General features: G+C 31.0%; 1 protein-coding gene across 2 annotated transcripts in view; it reads left to right on the top strand.

Annotated features, from left to right (window-relative positions):
• LOC145293162 (nuclear pore complex protein Nup50-like) overlaps window positions 1-15,501 on the top strand; it is a 720,593-nt gene that overhangs the window by 572,871 nt on the left and 132,221 nt on the right. The gene's annotated exons all lie outside the window — the stretch shown is intronic.

Below are 15,501 nucleotides of genomic sequence, written 5' to 3'. Positions count from 1 at the left end.
TTTATGATATAATCCAATAATGTAAGTGTTTGTATTTTAAACATGGTAGAATAAAACATGTTCACACTTTTAATAATTAACTATTTTATATATGGCATGTTTTTGTTTCGTTTTCTGGATCAAGTAGGGAATAAGTACCCTGCCCGGCTTCACTTAGAAAAGGACAGATTTTGGGTGACATCGATTTAGCCTTCACCTAGGTACGTTCAAACGGATTTTTGCAACCAAGAGTGCATATTTACACAACTTTAATTTATGTTTAGATTGATATTTTTATTAATAAAATAAATAAAAAATATTATTTACATTATTATTATTTTTACCAAAAAAGGTCAATCTGGCCTAGAGTACCATCTGCACAAGAAAAATGTTTTCTCTTTTTTGAGAGGGGGGGGTTAAATCTGCCTTTTTTTGCATTTATATATTTACAAAACTTAAATTTTCGAGTTGATTTTTGTGGCACAGAATACATTTCACCTTGGCATATTAGAGCAGATTTTTGCAACCAAGAATGCGTTTTTTATACACAACTTTAATTAATCTTTGGATTGATATTTTATATAAAATAAATAAATAAAAAAATAATAACAATGAGTTATGTTATTTATTCATGACCAAGATTGATTTTTATAGAGAGGGCATTTATTTACAAAATCTTTTAATAAAACTATTTAAGCCAAAATAAAAATCAACGTTTTAATTGTAATTTTCATTTGGTAAAAATCTCAATCCAAATTTTGGTTTAAATAGTTTTATAAAAAAAATTTAAAAATTGTTAATAAATGCATTCTCCATAAAAAAATATTAATCTTGGTCGCAAATAGTAATATAAGTAGTTATTATTTTTGATGAAAATATCAATTCATGAAAATCTGCCTTAAAATTTAAACGTTTTATAAATAAGCACACTTTGTGTCATGAAAATCCACTTGAAAATTAAAGTTTTGTAAATATATAAATGCAAAAAAAAAAAAAAAAGGCAGATTTGACCCCCTGCTCCAAGCGAGAAATACCCCTCACCCATCTAAAAAAAAAAATTTCCTTGTGAAAATGGTATTCTAGGTGGATTGACTTGTTATTTTTTTTACTTGTAAACAACTACTTGCCGGCAACAATTTTAGATGTGACATTCATTCAAAACAGACCTGAACACCTATAAAAATTAACTTTTTAATTTAAGTCTTGATTTGGTAAAAATATCTAAATTTTGGTTTAAATAGTTTTAAAAAATTTTGTAAATGAATGCACTCTCTATAAAAAATTAAATTTGGTCGCAAATAAAAAATATAACTCATTATTGTTATTATTATTTATTTTTTTAATGAAAATATTAATTCAAAGATTAATTAAAGTTGTGTAAATATTATATATAAAAAAACACATGCTCTTGGCTGTGAAAATCTGCTAACATACCAAGGTGAAGGTTTAACCGGTGTCACCCAAAATCTCTCCTTTTCTAAGTAAAGCCGGCCAGGGTACTTATTCCCTACTTGATCCCATTTTTTTTATATATAAGGATAACTCTGATTTCCAGGCAACATCAGATATTTCTGCTAATATTTATATATCTATGTATATTACTAGCCTCCTGTAGGATATTGCCTGTAAGACTGCCTGTGTATAATGTCTTTAGTGAAATAAAGGTTATGTAATCTTCAACTGCACCTCTAGTAAATCAACATATGCCGGATAAGCAGAGGAAAATTGTAGGTGTTATTTCTGAGTTTTCCTTCTAAACTAGTTGCACAACTGAAATGCAAATCTAATCTACCATGGTATTTAGTCCATGGCTGGAACTATATCTTCCCTATGGTTATTGGTGAAACTGATCTAGTACCTTAACAGAACTCTCTCAGCTTACACACATGTGTGTATATATATATATTTGTGTTCATGTTTCAAATTGATTTTGAAACCACAACATTCATTTCCAATGGTGAAATATATTATACATAAGAACAAGTAACATATACAAACACTTGGATTAATAATTTTATGGAATCCAATGGTGTTAATAATTTTTATTGAGAGTTTTTCCATAGTAGTGTGAGGTTTTTGCATGTGCCAGGTAGCTATGAAAAGGAAATGAAGCATTTTATTTATAATAGCTATATATAGTAGCTAATGAAAGCCAGGGTTCATTCTAGTGAATAGTCACTAAAGAATATTTTCTTTCAGCTAAAATTCAATAGAGAAGTACTATTAGAATCGAACGTAATGGCAATATTCAATGAAATCCTCACACAATGAGTGGGAAAATAAATAAATTCCTTCTGTTTGCACAATAAAGTATGCCAGCAGGAAAATATAAATACCTCGCCCCAAAAACAAAACTTAACTAAAATGTTGATTCTCTAAACCTTATGAACATTGTGTAAAGATTTCAGTTAATGTGTGATTTGACTGATAATTATTTCACTTTCCAATTCCAAAGTTATTCCTCTTCTCCAATTTTCATTTTTATTTGTACATTTCTACCATAATTTAAATTAAATTTATACTTTAATTCTTTAACCTTTAGACCAATTTTTGTATAAAATGTTTGCTTACTTCTCTAATTAAACTCTGATCTTCTTACAACTAATATTTATAAAAATAACTATAAATACTTTTATTCCTATGAAATAATACCTTCCTACAAGTGTTTGTGTATAGATACTATTTCCTCCATACCATCCACCCTAAAAAAATTTTACAAACATAAAATAAAAAAAATCCTCAATCTAATTATATTGCAGCAAAGATGATCTTTCTTAGTTTTGAAATTAACATTCATTATTGGTTCTCCGACAAAAGGAGGGTGGCTCTGTAAATTCACCCATGTCCATTTGTCCGTCCACACTTTTCTCAATAAATACACCTTGGAATTTTTTGAAATTTTGCAAACACATTAAACATAATATTAGTAAAAAAAAAGTAACAGAATGGATTTTCTGTCCCCCCCCCCTTCTTGGGTTACCTTTCAGGTTAAAATGGCTAAAATTGACACTTTTGTGCTTATAAAAAAAAAAAATGATGTCTTAGATTTTTATAAAACTTTCTGAAAAGTTGTAACTAACTGATTTCTATTGAATTTTTTTTTGTCTATACTTTGCGATAACCCTTGGGTGTGCCCCAGCGGCTCTTTTAGGGTAATAAAAACACTCCATTTTTGGGACTATTTTACCATATTTGTCAAAAATGTTTTGTGTATGTCTATTTAGCAGCTTTGCATGGTGCAGAGCTCAAATTTAAATATGTTAAAGCCTAAAACTGCACCATTCATTTTCACCAGGGTTTGATGTCCCGTGGGACTTTTGGGGCTAAATGGAGGTCTCTATCAACTGCGCCACCTGATGAAGGTCAGAGGAATATTTGGCCGAAACGTCATGAAACAACTAATAAAAGATGAGGATAATAGTCCGCAATAAATAAAATTAATAAATAATACTCATCTAAATCAATTCCAATTAAATAATATATATGCCATGCGGTACGGACCCAACCATGGAAGATCAGATAATAAACATGAATTTATAAGACCAAAAAATTCAACGTTGATCGCCCTTCGGGGCTCGTGGCGCAGTTGATAGAGATGTTGAATCTCTACGGTTCTAGGTGAGAATTGTCTGAAGATAGCGGTTTCAATCCTACCCAAAGCGGCCAGAGGCTTACTTGGCCAAAACGTGGTGAGACGACAATAACTACTGAAGGCAGTAATTGCTTTGGATGCAGTCAGGAGAGTCACAGTTCCTATCTGTCACGGTTACCACCTAACGAAGGCCAGAGGAATAGTTGGCCGAAACGTTGTGAAGCAACTAATAAATGAGGATAATTGTCCGCAATAAATAAAATTAAGTCTCCTGTACTTTTGACATTTCTGCAACAAAAATATACACCCTGTTTGCACTGAACTTACATTGTCATTTGGGGAGGATTTGGTGGACCCATTGTTTGTAATTGAGGTGTAACTAGTTTAGCATGGCATTTTATCTGATGTCACATAAAGTACATATTTTCAAAAAGACTTGATCTCAGAAGAACGTTTTCTCCATTAGAAATCATCTCAAAACATACGTCATCACCGTCAAGCATTGTTTTTGTTTTTACTGTAGAATGCAATCTGTCATGCATCAACTGTTGCAAAGACCTCCTGCTTTTCACGATTTTGTTTAGCTGACATATTAATCTGTAATTTGAGGAATATATGCTTCATGCTATCTTTGCAATCGTTTCTCTTTTTTGCACTCTTCAATTCCTTCTGGACCTTCAAAATACTGCCATGTCTAAATATAGTGTATTGTCTCTTTAAACTTTTGAAATCCATTCTGTTTGTAGAATTTTAAATTTGTTTTTCAAATTATCCTTAAGCTTTTTTGTAAGAAATAAATATCAACTCTGATCGAAAATATTTTTCTTTGTGTGAAAGGTGTGGTGGTTGGATCAGGTAGTGATATGCAAAAATCCACTCCTTTCAGCTGTTTACATAAGTGTCTGGCCTTTTGGTCAAGATCAGAGTGTAGTATCTGTTCTTCAGATGCTGCACTTCTATTTCTTGTTCTCTTTCAGTGGAGGAGAAATCCTTCACGACTGAGACAATTTTTATTTTTGTACCTTTTCTCCACGTTAAAAAACGACCCTGGTGTCTAACTCTGTCCCGTGGGGAGGCATAGTAAATAGGTACATAAGTGTCTCCAATTAATCCAATGTTTTACTAGTTGTGTTATAGTGAGAACAAAATCAGTTAAAAACTAACACAATTTGAAATTTGTAAGAAATTGCTATTAAAAATATGTCATGCAAGTAAGTTGACAGTAAAAAAAAAAAAATCTTAGGACTCCAGCAAAAATTTATAATTGACACACTTTTTTTTTTTTAATTTAAAAAAAATTGTCAGGATTTGTTAATTTTTGCTGGAATTACCCCCCCCCCCTTTTTTTTTCTTCTATTTTTGTCTCTTTTTTTTATTACTTTTTTCTTTTATTACTTTTTCTTTCATTTCTTTTTTATTTCTTTTTATTTTATTCTTTTTTCCTTTATTTCTTTTTTCCTTTTTGTTTTTCCTTTTTTTTCTATTTTTTCTTTTTTTTGTTTTTTCAGAATGAGGCTTAACCTCGTAAAAGCATTTTTGAATCAATATTTTTTTCTGTTTGTTACTTGGGTGCAGGTTATTTTTGTGACACATTCCCCATCCACATTATTTTTCATAGTGTATATGGTTAATACAGTAATTGAATCACAGCATTATCTTTATATGTAAATAAATGCTTTATTAATACTGTTACTATCTTGGGAGCACATCTTACTTTATTGATTTTTTCTTTTCTCTTTTATCAATTTCTCTCTCACTTGCTTTAAAAAAAAAAAAAACTTTTTTTTTCTCTTTTTAGCAAATATGTCTATTCTCTCTTATTAATCATTAACTTACACTTGTAGTAATTTAATGTCACCTAAAGAAACAAAACAAAAAAAACCTTCAATTAGACCAGTGTTGTCGTTAGGGATTGCTCCCACCATAGATTGGTGTGTGAGGATGGAGAGAGCTTTATAAATGAGCCAATGTCTTACATGTTTTAATCAACAGCAATCATAGAATTATCCAATTCTAATGAAATTTGCAATTTTTAATCAGTAAATCTTATATTACAAGATGTATGTACTTATCCAAATGTTGTTATAGTAATGTTATTGTAATGTTATAGTAATGTTATAGTAATGTTATTGTAATGTTATAGTAATGTTATTGTAATGTTATAGTAATGTTATAGTAATGCTATTGTAATGTTATAGTAATGCTATTGTAATGTCTAATAAAAAAATTGGATGTAAATAAAAAGTTTTTAAGATCCTTCAAATGTTTTACATTTTATAAAATCAAAATCATATAATGACATTTGATGACAATTAGATTAAGGATTCTAGCTCTAAGTTTTAGTATCATATCTTTATTTTAACCTCCATAAAGGTGTATAATAATGGTGCAAAAGTATTCCATTTTAGGAATTCTGAAACAGGTAGTGTGTGTGTGTGTGTGTGCGTGAAAGTTTGGAATTGTTAATTGTAGTCGAAAATAATCGAACATAGCGTAACATTTTCAACTCCATGTTATAAAAGGAATGCAATAAGGAGGTCATTTACGCATCCAGTTTCAGAAGAGAAGCTTTTCCTTTTGTGTAGGAGCAATGGTGCAGAGTAATGGAAAAGCAGTGATTGTATAGATAACCATACAAAGAACACTGACATTGTCAACAACATATTAGAAACTTTAATTATAAAGATTGTAGATAGGGTGGAAATTAATGAAAAAGCGTGGAATCATTTTTGATGTCACCAACAGTAATAATAACGATCATCATCATATCGTATGAATCCAAAGATTCTGTTGTTGGTATTGGTTTCCCTGATATTTTTGTAGCCAGAATTTTTTCTAGAAAGACATTGGGTATTTACGAGAAGGACCACAAAAAGGTTGCGACTATCCTAAGTGAAAGAGATTTTTGTGGAACAAACTGGATTTGAACTTGGAACACATAGGTTGTCAATGTTATTGACCACCATCACCTGCCAATAATATTTCAGTGATAATAATAATAAGCAAAGCAAATACATGAAACTGGTTACAGAGTTGAAAGGAATATGGAAGATGAAGAAAATCAATACAGCAACAATAATTGTCGGAGCATTAGGAAGAATAAAAAAAATGTCAAAAAATAGAATGGGAGAAATTGGAATAAGGGGCATAATTGAGAAGAGACAATATCCTATGAAAATGGCTGAAATATTAAGGAAAATCTTTGCATGCGGAGCCTTAATGCACATGAACTATAAACACCAATTGACCATATAAAAGTTTAACAAAAGTAAAACAAAAATATGGAGGAACATGGAACCAAGAAAACTGAAACTGTATAATCGTTAGTTATTCATGAATGAATATCATCAACCCAACCCATGGCAAGTCCATATTGTTAAAATAAAATATCTGCTATAGATAATGATATATGGAGCAGTGTATCAATAACGATCCTTGTTGCCACATGATCCTCATTTGAACAACTTACATTATATGTGTATTATTTTTCTGCACACTCTTTTTTTTTTTTTTTTTTTTTTATACAAAGGCGTCACCACATTATCAAGGCCCAGAGGCCACTCAAGGATAAGGGTTAAAGAGTGTACAGTAGAAATTGGTCAATATAGTAATCATTAGTAATGAAAATTTGGTAAATTTAATAACTTATATGGAACGGCTCATCAAGAACTTATTTACTTTAGACTTGAACACAACCATATTGTAGTCAGTCGGAAAGCAGGAAAACGGAAGACAATTCCACAGGCGTGCAGTTCTAAGAAAGAAGCTTTGTTCATGGAATCTACATTTAGGTTTAGGCATAGATAAAGAGTGGGGGAAATTATTGATAGTGTTTACAGCTAGACGAGTGTTTCTTGTGAAAGTTTGGCGAGGGGGGACCATAGATTGAAGCTCAGTTGAACACTTTCCATGAAAATAACGATACATCAGAGACAAACTCGCAACATCTCTTCTGTGAGATAGAGGTTGCAAGGAGGAGAAAAGGACATCTCCTACGAGGCTACGAAGTCTATTTTGAACTCTATCAAGGCAGGACAAGTCCTTTCTAGCAGCTCCTGCCCAGATGTGGCAACAGTATTCCATCCTTGGACGTACCTGGCTCTTATATAGGTAGAGAATAGCATCAGCAGTGAGATATCTACTGGATCGATAGAAAGATCCCACCATTTTTCCAGCGGCCTTGGCAACAGATTTGATATACGTGTTCCATTTAAGATCAGGAGTAATGGTCAAGCCCAGAAGCTTGTCAAAACTTGAGGCCTCCTGAAGACGAGAGCCATTCATTTCAATTGATGACAAATGTGAATTAGAATGTTGATGATGTAAAGAGAGAAGCTTGGTTTTAGATGCATTAAAAGTAACCAGCCACTCCTTTCCCCATTGTACTACGTGCTCAAGATCAGAGGAGAGAGAATTGGAGAGAACTTGGTCGTTTACTGTCTTAGATGTGCTACCATAAATGGTAGTGTCGTCAGCATAAATGTCTACAAATGATGTAAGGATATGATTTGGAAGATCATTAATGTAGATCAGGAAAAGAGTTGGGCCCAGGATGGATCCCTGAGGGACACCGGCATTAATACTGTGAGCTTCTGATTTTTGCCCCTCAACTACTACTCTTATGAACCTATCAGAAAGAAATGATTTAATAATTGAGAAGACTTTTCCAGCTATACCATAGCTAGCGATCTTATGAAGTAAACCTTTATGCCATACCCTATCAAAGGCTTTAGATATGTCAAGAGCAATTGCCCTAGAAAGATTGCCACCGTCGAGAGATTTGCTAATCCTATGCGATATAACTGTAAGGACATCTGCTGTAGATCTAGCAGAACGGAAACCATATTGAGTGTCACTAAGAAGGTTATTTTTGTTGAGATGTTTGATTACTTGTTGATATTTGTGTTCTTTCAGCTAATTTGATCTCTTTCTTCAAATGCATTCTTCATTCATCCACACTCAGTGATGTTTATTCAGTATTTAAATATAATTCTCCACTATTATCTGTTTAGATTGATGCTTTCGGCATACTTAATCTAATAAATTGATAATTTTTACATTTTATTTTTTTATTAGCATAACTAAGTCTGCAGAATGACATATGATCAGACGTTTATATCTCAACGGTTTCTTACTATCTTGACCTCATGCTATAATTTAAAGAGAGTAGAAACAACAACCAGTAGTGATCTATGGAGTCTTGGGTTTACTTTTGGCAGCCACATAACTCTCATTTCCCTTATTTTCTCCTTTTAGTCTTCATATTCTAGGAATGATGTTTCTGACAATGGGGGAAGAATTGCTGTTTTCTGTATCCGTCTATTCCATCTAACACTTATCATGGGCAAGTACTTTTTTTTTTAGTTCCTTATATCAAGTGGCTTGAGCGATTTCTATTTAAAAAAACAAACATTTAAAGCTGGTTCTATTTTTATTCAGCATTTCACATGCTGAATCTATATCTCTAAGTTGACTGATAATGTTAGAATAAACTATAACATAGGTGGATTTTTTTTTCAACTCTTAATTTTCCAGCAAAGTGGTTCATTATCAACAGTATTTAGTTTTATTTTCTATTAATAGACAAAATGCATAATTTGGATATTTTTTTTCATAATGTTGAAATCGTCTGACACATCGCTTATGGTGATCAATTAGTGTGGATAAAGATTTTCAAAGTTAATAAGAATCAAAAATGAAGAAAAGACAATTTAACAGTAATGCATGGTGACTCTTGTGTAAGATTGACATTCCTGATATTATAAAGAAGTTCTCCCATGCTAAGTCTACACAGTGTTGTTTATGAATATATTATTTTGTTTCTAATTTATATCGTTTGTTCTTATCTCCAGTTGACTCTTAAAATGTAAATAAATGTATGATTGGAATATCTGTTCATTAAAAAAGATGTCTGTTATCAAGACGAAAGTTGTGTTTTGCAAGAAAGGTCTTGTTCTGAAATATGTGACTGGTTTCACGCTACTCTAATGTGAGGCAAATTAAAAAGTTAAAAAAAAAAAAAATCTTTTCGATCATATTTTCTGGCTTTTGAGTTAGTGGTTCCTAACAATTTTCCAATGATGAACCCATTTCACCATGATTTTTCTTTTCGTTTCATTCTAAAACAAGACTACATTCTTAATCATAAGCAGAAAAACAGAATGTGAACATGTGATAAGAAAAAGATAATTTAATTTTTAAACTAAATTAACATAAAGTGGCAAACTTGAGAGAATGAACACCGTTTTCTATCTTAATCGATGCTCGTACAATCAGTGAACAGAGATTTGACAATTTCATATTTAATTCAATGGAAAGGGAAATAACTCAGTTTTGTACTTACATTTTAAATAATCTTTTTACTTATTTCTGCTTTAGACCTATACATTCTCAGATAAGAATAATAGATGATTATTATGTTAATTAGATAATTGGTTTTGCTAATTGTTAAAGACTGATGTAATTTCTAGTTTTTTTGAGTAAGGTGTGTCTTCCAGAAATTTCATATAGAATTTGATTTGTAGAGATAGATTTTTCTCAGTCTACATTTCCATGCATTGAAAAATGTTAAATATTTAGTTTTCTTTAGTTATTACAGCAACTATTTTAAGATAGAAATCATTACATATATCTTTTAGCCACGACATCAGATGAAGAAACTTAACACAGATTTTGATAATCTTCTAATTATCATGCAAAACAGATTTTTTTTTTTTTACTTTTACTATAATTCATTAAAATGTCAATTTTATAAATAATTTTCGTTTGATGATGAAATTATTTTTTGTCTTTCAATAACACTTACTCATAGTATTTTTATAAAAAAAGTATGGTTTTGTTGTTTTTGTGAAATGACAAAAAATTTTAATTTAAGTATTCATATTTGAGCATAACACTGATTATAAATTTTTACTGTAATTTTACCTATTGCTAGAAAAAAGTGTGCATCCATAAATTTTCCTACTTGTTTAGGGTTAGTGTGAGAATACAAGAGTTGATGGAATTTACAGATTCCAAATTTTGTCAAAATGCTATGTGAAAGAAAAATGTTTATTAACTGGTGTAGTAAACAATAGAATACTTGTATACACATGTTTCACTCCTAAACTAATTGTTATGAATTTTGGAATAAAGTTGCTAAACTTAAGAAATCCAAATGTGGGCTATATTTAATTGAATTTAGTTTTGTTAAGATATAATGGAAAACCTTTTTGAAAATTCAGTTCCCTCTTATTTTTTATGAAATTGTAGCATTAGGTATTAAACATTAATAAATATTTCCTGAAATTTCCCATTTTTTAGTATTTTAAAGGGTCTTTTTAGGAAACGATATATAGGCACAATCTCTCATTTGAAAATTAAAATATTTCAGATTTACATGAATTTGATCCATTCTCATTAGACATCAATTAAACAAGATTTTCTGAATTTCAGGACATTCGCTAGAATAAGAATCCTGTAACAGATTTTGATCCAAATTGGAATGAGGATTCTAGGCATAAGGTTTCTTATTATATTTCTAGTTTAATCTTTGTAAGGACATAAAAGTGATGCAAAAAAGTTATGGGAAATTTTGTTCTGGGTTAGGGTATTCTATTAATATTCTGAAATTAATATTTACAAAATTGAATTTTTTTGCCACTTAAAAGCACCTTTCACAACACTCATGAAAAACAACGTTGTTTACTTAAATGAAAACTAATTGCTAACCAACTAGAAGAAAATTTACTCTCATTAGGGTTGCATCCCAACTGACTTTAATCTAATTAACGTAAAAAAAAAATCACCCATTCTCACCTAAGTAAGTTTGTGTAAATCATTAAAATAGTTTAACACGCAAGCTTGCATTAGATTACTTATAAAGATAATTAGTGTGTGTGTGTGTGTGTGTATATATATATATATATATATATATATATATATATATGTATATATGTAAGGGTTGTATCAATTAATCGGCAGACGATCGATCACTTTGTTGATTAATCAGTCGATTAATTACTTTTCTCTTTCCTATTAAATTTAAACCATTTCATCACTACCAAGTGACTCATCAGATGGCTTTAATGCATTAACATAGTAACTGCTAATTTAACTTAGCATTTGTTAAGTGTCTGGCCACTATTATGAGTTTTTGCCTTTATTAAATAAAATTAGCAAATAGAAACTACAATTTCCAATTCTTAAATGAATATAAGTAAAAGATAAGAAAAAGAAATTACAAACCAACCACTAAGTACAAATTGTAATTCTTTAAGTGAATAACTATAAGCTGATGTTCTGCACCTGCTGCTTTACTTCTATTCTTGCTGCCTGCTTCCTCTGCTCTCATAGTCTCCTCAGTATTTAAAATTGAATAATTTTCTCCATTCTCAGGACACAACCTGTTCCTCATAGGTTCATACACATTACCACCTGTACTAAAGAGCCTCTCACTCACCACAGATGGTGGTGCGCTTCAATGTTTTGAAGCCAGTTTACTCAGCAGGGGTAAGGTCTCCTGTGTCTTCTTCCACCACTAAATTGCAAGTAGCAATAAAACTATATAATGATCAAGTTTTTTGTGCATTTAAGCATAGGGGATTTACTCCTTTTGAGTTTAGATTGTGATTCTTATATTTCTGTTGTAGTTGCAATCCTAAGGTTTAACTCAGCTTCTACCTGCTCTAAGTTTTGATTTGTTACTGTAAGCTTATTTGAACAGGCTTAAAAGAGATAGTTTCAAGAGAGCTTGAAAAAGTGTATCCTGCTGATTCTACTTCATTATCATCAGTAGAAAGTAGATGTAGAATCCAATTCTTACTGTTTTCCATGTCATTCTTTTGAAATTTAAATTAGTTACTAAAAAATATTGCAACAAAAATGTCTTAACAAATTGGTCTTTTACAAGATTTTTAAATTCATTTGAAAATGTCCGTTTCCTTTTGCACAAATGAACCAAACATAATACTTTACTTTGCCTTCAAATTTCAATTCAATCCAGAAATTTTTATTCATCGGCTTAAAGGATTCAAACTCACTTTCTAATAAAGTAAATGATTGGTATGTGTTTATTACTCAAACTCTTGTTTTGTTTTAAAGTGATTTTGAAGCTTCTATGCAGTCGTGACACATTATTTTCTATTAGTAAATAATTTCTTCTTTAAATTAAGATTGAATGCAAAAAGGGTAAAATAGTATGGTTGATGTGTTTCTAAAATGAAAGGAACGTTTGATATTGTAACTTGATACTGTCGTATCAAACAATCGAAAGTTGAATAAACTCTAAAAGTGTCAAAATGACTTATTGCTCAACCATATTTTTGGTTTCTTTTTATTTGCCCAAATATCAGCAAATATTTTGCTGCCAACTATGCTTCTACTACCTTTTCATTCTCTGATTAGCATTGCAACAAAGGAAAGACGTTTTAACAAGTTTATTGATGGACTAGCTGTACGTGGGAGTATTTTGCTTTGTTTTTTTTATGTTCCATTTCTGTTTTTTTATAGGAATTGAAAGGTGAATTTACTACAGTATCATCTGATCATTAAATTATTGTTAACTAATTTAGATATACTGTTTTCATTTCTATTTATAAAATTATTGAATATAAATGTATATCTTCTAAAACTTTCAATCTTTTAATACACAAATTTTAAAACCAGAAATGACTTTCTATTCAGTAGTTTTCAAAGTTCAAAAATTCATTATTTTTTAATCAAATATTAACAGAAGATTAAAATGGCTATGTTTATGAAGAAACAGAAATGCATTCTTATGGATTCTATTTTATAAGAAATTTTTTTAAAAATAGAATTTGTTAAACTTTGTTTGATTTTACATTATTGCTTTGTTGATTTCAATAAATATTCGATTAATCTAATATAAATTTAAGTTGGTTGAAAATTGCTCGAAGTAGCTTGACTCTCAATAAAAATATATGTAAACATAAAAGGTTATTATACTAGTTACTTCTTAAGCTTTCATCTTTAACATAAAATATTTTCTCCTCTACAAAAAAGAAAGTATGGCTTTGAAAATGCAAACATCACATAAAAAATCAATATGCTCACACAGGCACTCTGTATCTGGTGTAAGTTTTCCAGATATTACACTTCCTTTTTAATATCTTATCTTCCAATATAAATTTTGGCAAAATTCACTCTCCTGAACAACGCAAAAATATATAGGGAGTAGCACTATATTTACTTCAAGATTTTCTCCTCACGCATTCATATCATACACCGGGGCCATTATTTCATTGTATTGTTTTCCTCTTTTCACCATACCTTATTTTCGACAAATAATAATCAGCCCCTTTCCAATCCTCTCTTGACTTTTCAAGCAATTTCATTGGTTGTTTTCTACCGTTCCGTTAATCCATTATTCTCTTGCCGTTCCACGGTTTTCAAACATAGCATCGCACTAACCGAAAATGGTTACACACATTTTTTTGCCTAATTGATCAATGCTTCACCTACAGTTTCGTTTCAACAGTGATAAACATCGACAACAAAGTTACCATCCACCATGCCATCACACTTTCTTTTGCTAGCGTTACATTCATCCTTTCCAATTACAACACAGTCATTGATTTGCAGCTGTCAAAAAATAGAAGACACTTAAAAGTATTAGATAAAACATGGGAACATGAAGGCCTTAATATCATAAAGATTACTTGCAAGTGAAATGTTTAACTTATATTCGTTTTTACCGTACCCGAATACCTCTAAAAATCAACTTTTTAAAGACTAATCTTTCTTTGGTCCTCCAGGCCACATTGACTTTTTTTTTTTAAATGCATGTATTCTTTTATACATTAACACAGCTTACATTACAAATTAATCACTTGAAATTCACTGTCAGTCACCATCTTGACTGCCAGTAACAATTAGTGCCCATCATTAGACGACACTACCATACAATGAATGATAGTGCATGAATATTGAAGATAGGGCATTTCATTTCAAAGCAGTCAAGTGCAGCTCAACACTGGTCATGATCGATAGAGACCGACAATGACCAGACTCAAATAACTGCCTAAAAACACTAGTGACACACAGTGCTCACCATGGAATATGGACTTTTTCATTTACACGCAGTCCAATAGAGGTCAATACTGGTCATAGCCAACAGTGAAGGCCACAAACATACACTGACAATTGGAAATGCAGCCAGTGTTTAATCAGTAAATGTGATCAAATGCAAGCAACCACCTCAAAACAGCACTAATTACCAGTGATCATCACTGCCCACCAAAAGAAGCCAGTGGATACCAGTGCCCAACAATGCTAAAAATTAGAAAACAGACTATTTCAGTTCGCAGCAGTCAAATGGAGATTCATACTGCCACTGATTGCCAGTTGCAAAGGCAGCCAGTGCCTACCAGTACACGACAGTACTTGCCAGTAATCTCTTCCAACCAACATTACTTACTCACCCCAAGTGCTGACAATGGCATTCAGTGGCTTCCATTAACTGCCACAGCTAGACAATGCCTGATTGTGGAAGTAAGATGATTTAATTTGAGATACAGACATCAGTGTCCACTATTTTCCAGGGCTGGCAACTGTAATTTAAGAGGGGGCTTCATCAAAGCCTTTCAAATGGGCAATGCTGGTACACGGGTCCTGCTAGTAGCATAATAATAATAATACAACTTGGTTCGATTTTTTTTTTTTTTTTTTTTTTTTTTTTTACTATGTTTTCTATAAGCAACCTTAAGTACAAACATTGCTAATGGTTGCTTGCTTGATAATTAATTTATTTTATTCTATATTTTTATTTTTTTATCGTTCACAATAAATAAATTATATATCAGAGCAAATAACTTCTATAAATTGTTTTATTTGAACTCAGAATGAATTCTAAAGTGCATTCTTTACACTGTCACAGTCATAAAGAAATAAAAACATTGTCTATTATGAACAAAGGAATTCCTAAAAGGTAA

Source organism: Euprymna scolopes, chromosome 14, assembly GCF_053919585.1.
Source record: "Euprymna scolopes isolate OS-2025 chromosome 14, ASM5391958v1, whole genome shotgun sequence".
Classification (NCBI taxonomy): Eukaryota; Metazoa; Mollusca; class Cephalopoda; order Sepiida; family Sepiolidae; genus Euprymna; species Euprymna scolopes.
This window is presented reverse-complemented; position numbering and strand designations above follow the sequence as displayed.